The sequence below is a fragment of the Amblyomma maculatum genome, chromosome 10 (assembly GCF_055883805.1).
Source record: "Amblyomma maculatum isolate TAMU_Amacu chromosome 10, ASM5588380v1, whole genome shotgun sequence".
In the NCBI taxonomy this organism is placed as follows: domain Eukaryota; kingdom Metazoa; phylum Arthropoda; class Arachnida; order Ixodida; family Ixodidae; genus Amblyomma; species Amblyomma maculatum.
In genome coordinates, this window is record NC_139353.1 from 647,890 (window position 1) to 655,104 (window position 7,215).

General features: G+C 44.8%; 1 pseudogene; it reads left to right on the top strand.

Annotated features, from left to right (window-relative positions):
- The first annotated feature begins 355 nt into the window (after positions 1–355).
- On the top strand, positions 356–928 carry LOC146175351 (uncharacterized; annotated as a pseudogene).
- The last annotated feature ends 6,287 nt before the right edge of the window (positions 929–7,215 follow it).

A 7,215-nucleotide genomic window follows, 5' to 3' on the forward strand; every position in this document is an offset into this window, starting at 1 on the left:
ATATTTGAATAATTAGTCAGTCCAGACGTAATGCATGGGGCCGGGCGAGTGTGGGAGGTGCAGAGTAATGACGTGCTCCAAGCACAGTAAATTGGCGTCAATATGCAGACTACACCAGCCTATTCTTTTCTTCCAATGACGTATAAAGCTTAGCAGACACCGCAAACCGCACGCTCTTATCGCTTGCCACATGGTCATCAGCCAACTCATTAAAGATAAACAAATAAAAACTAAAGCAGTACTCTTCCCTCCTAAAGGAAAACAAGTACTTTACTGCCCCTCGTTATACCTCAATGGCAGTGTAATGGAGTACGTGGCCACTTTCAAATCATTGGGTGTAATGTTTAGCAGTACGATGACATGGGATTACCATGTTAATAATATTGTGTCAACGCTTTCTAGAATTGCCGGAATTACTTCACGTAACAGGCATATTCTACCTATCAAAACTGAAATTACTTTATAATATGCATTTTTTTATTCCAACCTTAGCTATTGCTTCCTTGTCTGGGACAATACAGCGAAATCTAATCTCATAAAACTGCAAACATTACAACAACAACAACAAAAAAAAATGCTTCGCGCAATTGTCAACGGGACGTATGATTCGCATACTAGACACATTTGCCTACATTATAATATTGAACCTTTCAACAAATTATTTGACTACAGATTTGCATGTCTGTATAAATCAACGATAATAAAGGGTGATTCATTTTTTTCTCAAATTGTTCTAAGTCGCCACTCATCATACGACATCAGAATGTAGGCTAGGTTTGCATTACCAAAGTGCAGAACTAACTATGAGTTTTGTATGTTGAGATTTATTGTGCCAAAGTTCCTAAATACTTCTCTCAGTGACCAAGTGAATATTATGTCTTTTTCTGCCATTCAGAAAAGCCTTATTCAGTAATCTATGCTACAGTGATGTCAAGTGTTTGAACGTACTGTGCCACTCTGTGTTATAGCCTCAGGGTCCTCTGCGTCTAATATTGTTGCCAGTTATGAAACATGTTTCTGTTAACCTTGTTCTGGAGATGCACTTGTATTCGTTTTTTGTAGGGGTGGCGAGGCCCGTCAAGCGGTGTATAATTCACTGCTTTTTTCTCACCATCCCCAGTTTGCATGTACAAACTGAAATAAAGATTGATTGAAAATGTCGCCAGCAGTGATATCTAGCGTTTCACATTTGCTATTTCCATCTTTCATTTTGGAATAAGATTTTCATTAGCTTAAAAATTATTTTTCTTTATTCAAACACAGTTTTGGTGGTGCTTTCTGCACAAAATTTAGGCATGGCGCAAAAAATATACATTTAAGGAGGAGTTAAAAGCAGCGAATGAGAGTAGAGAATGAATTGTTATGAACTTGCGTACATGTAACAGAGCGATGGTCATTGTTCCTGGTGGTTTGGCATCAATATCAATTAACAACGTTCACAGCGTGCCTGGAGTCTCGAGTCGGCATCCTTCCTCTCCCGCAATAAAAATAAAAGCAGCATTTAATGTCTTGTTACTTGAGACCGTTTCGAAGACATACGCACTCTGTGCACGCCCAGCTTATTCTTTTTTCTGTGTTTCTTCTATATGTGTGGTGTTTTCTTCTTTGTGAAGGCACTCTCTTGGCCGGATATCTTGCATCCCTAAACTCACTCTTTTTGCTTATACTTAGTGCTGTGAAGAGGGCGAAGCCCGTAAGGTCCGGTTGAGAATAAAGACCGCTCGTTTTGGTGCTCAACCGGAAGCTCGGCCGTCACTGCAACGGGGCCGTGCCCATTTGTTGGTTGTTGCACGCCTTGCCCCTCTTCTTGGCAGTGGCACGTGGCCAGCCTTCGGGGCGTATGTGTGCACTTGGCCCTCCGTGTGCTCTCCACATCGGGATGGCTTGTAGCCTGCACAGCGGCTGTCGTCTCAAAGTTTAACGACGGTACCTGGAGTGGCTGACCTCTGTGCACACAGAAAGCAGCCAGCTAGTCTTTCGCAGCCTTGTTGTCATCGACCGATTCACAGCAAAACAGTAGATAACACTTGCAAACCGAAAACGAGATTATGCTGCGATACTAGACGTATACGGAAAGAAATGTTTTTACTGGCAACCATGCCATAGGAAATCATTACAGCCCGAACTACTACGGAAGAGGTGCCGGAACGCATGTATTTATGCGCACAGCTTGCAGTGCCTTCCAAATCTTTGCTATATTTAAGTGATGAAAAAAATGACAAGAAAGCTCGAAAAAAAAAGGGCTATAGTGTAGCATAACGATTCCATTTTGTATCAGTTAATTTTTTCCCTTTTTCCGATGGACTCATGCTGCACCCTTAGTCGCGTTTCATCTTCGTTTCAAATCAAAGACCAGCGATGGTGATGGCACGGAGCCGCGCCAGGCAATCATACAGTGTAAAAAAAAAAAGACTGCTATAGAATGAAAACAGAATAGTAAAAATAAACGGGTCATGAGCAACGGTTTACACCATATGCATGGTATGTTCGATAATATAATTCACTCCCTAATGATTGCGCATTGACAACACCCTATCACTTTCTGGTACGAATTTACTCAAGAAGACGGTACAGTCTCTCTATATTGCAATCGGAAATACAGCACGAAAGAAACCCCTCGGCGGTTGCTGCAGCGGTGAGAACGCCCAGCTCTTAGCCTACAGGGCAGTGCCTTCCGCGGCCAGCGTCTTCAGAGCTTACCACCAGAGGCGAGCGGCGTGGGTGGCTAAGAAAGCCCAGCTACACACGATAGCGCCGTGACGGAACGAGAGGTGTTTTCCAGCCTTTATGTGCACAAGACACGCTCCGTGATATGTTTACAACCACGCGTAGACTCGGGGCAAGCGCTGATGAAGGCGAGAGCTGCCCAGAATGGCGATCCATTTCTTTGCGCGGGTGGTCTCCATCCCATGCATATATGCGCTCTGCTTAACAGCGGTAATCGGGAGCCTCACTTTAAGCTGAATCCTAGCCAGTCTGATCGCGGGGCTCTCCGGCCATAAAGGATGTCAGTTGGTGTACGCGGAGAGTAAAGAAAGCGGCGGCGTGCCTATTTTAGCTGTTATCGAATTTTACGTATGCCCACCATTGCGACCCATATCATGGCCAGGCAGGTTACAGCGCAATCCGTCTCTTCTTATCTAATTTCTAATTTATTTGATTCCTCAGGGAGTGGTAAAAAGCCATGATACATGTGACAAATGTAGAAAACTAAACGTTGCGTGGCATATATACATCAGTAAGGAATTGAACATGAAAGTTTAGTCTAAACAACGTGAAACACTTGGCTGTCCACGTGCTCTACGGGATGGTGGTTTCTATACCGGCCAAGTACGTAATATAAACAACTGATGGGAGGTCTGTGCGCTCACAATTTCAGGCGCACCTTGTGAGAATAAACGGGTGCATATAATAACTAATAAAAAAAAAGTATTTCAAAAACTATGAGAGAGCCGTCACTGCACTAGGGCAGGTGGATTGTACAGAACGGCAGACATTGCGCGTATTATCGCGCTCGAAAATGAGTCGGCTGATTAACCGTAAGTAAAAAAAAAAAACAGCGATCTTCAAAGGGCAAGACTGCACTGAGAAATTTAGACTTCGCCAGGAAAGGTCAGCTTTTTTTTCTTCAATGTTCTAGATCGGCTATATGATCGAAAATATCAAACTTAAAATTACGCAGTTTGAATTATAGAGGGTTGACATTTCTGCATAGACTGTTGATAAAATGAGGCTCGCATTCATCAAGTATAATATACGGATGTCATTTCCACATCTGGAAATATAAAATGAGTTGACTTAATGGCGGCGATGGTACGACATCTGCAATGAAATGTTAGCCGATGGACATTACTCATGCTCCTGCATCTCAATATTAATAGAAATAAAATTATGACCACCACCAATACCATCATGCATAGTAGGGAAGTAGGCTTCCCTATCCTCCTATACCACTCCATTAAGTTCACTCAATGCGCCTGTGCCTCAGAGTCTAGCCTTCTCGACTCCACCTTTCTCTAAGACATGCAGAGGTAATCCCATTTCACGACTCTTCTGTCGACACAAGCTACGAACTCTCTTTCAGGAAAGGAAGCCGAAGCCTTTTTTGTGTGTCTGTTTCCAGTGCGTTCATTTAAAGATATCGCAAACTCCCCATGAAGCAGATATAGTACATCAGATATAGATATACTAAATCTTGAAGTTTCCTCTGAGGACTAGGCCGCTGTGTACTTGTACTTTGCTTGCACGCATCGCTCTCAATCAGGACGGCGCTTGGGTTGATCCGTGCAGAGGGCCACAGACACCTGCGCTTCTTCGGTGTAGTTTACATGATAAACACGTACGGCGCAGACTAGGTCATTTGAAAAAGGTGGCGCCATTCGTGTCGGAGAACACGACTGGTCAGAAACATTCTTCTAGATATCTTCTTTTGCTGCAATCGTAACGAATGCCATACTGAAGCGATTTGGTCCTCTTTCTCGGTATAAATTAAGCGGGGCTATCTACTTTATCTCGCCAATACTGAGATGGCAAAACATAGGAGGGTAAGCCACACCGTGCGGGCAGTTCGTGCGCCGCTTCCATTAGGACAGTGTCCAGTCCTCGCTGTGAGATATCCGAGCACGGAGAGGATGTATACATTCGAAAGAATAATAACGATAAGAAAGGTCGCGAACCATCTCCCTCTTTCTTTTTCTCCAGTGAAGCAGAACACAACAGGAAGAATTCAGAGAGCCTAATGATAGCGGAACTGACGCTGTTATTAACCATTCCGGTCGTGGCCGCGTATCGCACCTCGAGATGTATCGGCCGTTCTCGATGACAAGATCACAGACAATGCCACATCGTGTACTTACACTTTCTTGCTGACGATAACTTAGGGCAGCAGTACCGAACTCCGATTCCATATTTCTTGATCCGTCTCCTCCCTGGTATCCCCGCTTTTGGGTGCATTGGATATTTCTCAGCATTGCCTGATTGAGCTGCGGCTTCAATTCGTGGCGTGGCTGGGCTTGTCGGTGCTTCGATAAGACTCGTGTCCGCTACTAACTCTTGTCTGGCAAGCGGTCCCCATAGTTCACCGCTAGGGTCTAGCCGCGCGGGCCGCAGACAAGAATGCTTTGGTACGACTCAATGTTTACAGCGCACGATGACACGACTGAAGATTAGTCTCTGACCAAAAAGAGATCTCCGCTACTCTGGCATCTCGATTTCGATAGTAGCGTTCCCGTTACACAAGGTCCAGGACAGTGTACCATTGTCTGCTGCGAGAAACGAGGTGGCCTCCCAGGTATGTCTGTTATAGACAAGGTTGCCTCTTTATGCTTGCGTAGCCGCTTGTGCACTACGGTGAAGGAGAATTACAGGTAAAGCGGCGCTTTCCTTGAGGACTGCAACTAGCTCCAAATGAAGCCTGCCACGGTCGCCGACCCCTTGTTTGTGGGTTGGATTCACCAGGGCAACGCTTGTGGTCTCACGGCCGGGGAGTTAAGCGATTCCTACCATATCGCGGCGCAGGAATCATCACACTCCTTCTGATGAAGGGTTGGTTTGATAGCTAGGAGGTATTAATCCCTTAACGCCATGTAATTACAGCAGGTGAGCACGCACAAGAACAGACAGTTTTCAAGAAAAGGTAAAGAGAATCTTTACGAAGTAAATATGATCACTATATGGCAAATATGAACTTACCGCGAAATCTGGCCTGCAAGAGCTGCAGTGGTAGTAGCGGCAATGCCTTACCGTATCTGCCTTACGGCTCTCTAGCACTGCTAAAAACTTAGCGCCAAATGAGCGCATTGTAAAAGTCCAGCATCGAGACAGTGATGTGACCCATAAGACCTCAACACGAAGCGTTAATGACAGTGCTACGGTGTCTGCCTTGACGGAAACCGCAGCAGTAAGCTTTTGCATGAGTCCATCCCGACAAGGTTACAAGGTGGTGAAAACAGGGGTTGATTGAGATTGTGCATGACTACTCGCCTCTTTTTAAGTCTGGGGGACCTTTTCGACCACAGCGTGACATTATTGTGGCAGCTTTTGTTCTAAATTAGGAGCGATGGAGACGCATCTGAAAATGATTTAATGTTGATTGGGACTGATATTCGACCGGCTCGATGGCCATCATACGTTGTTAAATTAGTCATATTTCCCAGGTTTTGGATTTCCCAAGGGTAGAAATATTAAACTCAACCACATGACTAATTTCTTTCGTGTGATCTCTTGCTCTCACGTTTGTGGAATATGTGAAGTACGCTTCGGTACATCCTGTTCCAAGCCCGCTTCTTTTGACCCCTGTTGATTTCGAAGACTTAGCTGTGTACGACACGAATTCAACTCGCTGCCTTTCATTTCGCTAGCAGGCGAGTCGACAATGATGGCGTAAACCAGAGCAACCGGCAGGGTGGCGAATTTTTTGGCACGCAACAGGGACGACCGCCGCTACTCAAGTGAATTACAACACTCCCAGAGAGTTAAAGGGATAGAGACACCAAATTTTGAAGCTGAGATGGTGATGCGACTCGACTTCTGAATGAACCGAGGTACCCTGCAGCGAGTATAGGATGTCTGCTCCAGTGCAGCATTGGCCTGTACAGTAACTACACTTAATCCAATACAAATTGTAGAGAATGAGATTATCCAGCACCCACCCATTTCAGGTAGGTTAACACTTAACGCGCCTGTCTGTTTGTGCAGTGATTCCCTTGCCACATAATGTAATTACGAGGCTTGTACTTGCGACCACTAACATTGAACGACTGCTATGTATAATTTAAGCAGATGGTTGTTCCTCTAAAGTGGCAGAATGAGGCCAGCCTACTTCTCGCATAGTTGTCATATTGCTTTTTTTCACGTAAGCTTGCTACATTATGTGAGCGGTCCTCTCAAAAAGACTCCATCATTTCAATCCTCACCTAAACAAGTTGGATGGCTGCATGGGTTGCTTACTAGACCAGCCCCTGCTGCAGACACCTGAAGTTATGAGACTGCATGCATTGACTGGCTGCAGATGGTGCTTGCTATATGCACATGCTTTTTCCTCACCTTGACATGTGCAGGATAGGTAATAATGTGTGCAGTGTCCATCTTTTTACTGCATTTGATGAGCTCATTTGTTGGTGCCACGTTTGATACATATTGACCTTATGGCATCGGTACCTGCTTGAACCGATATGGCTTCTGTGAATGATGTGCTTTGAGGAGCATGTTTTTTGT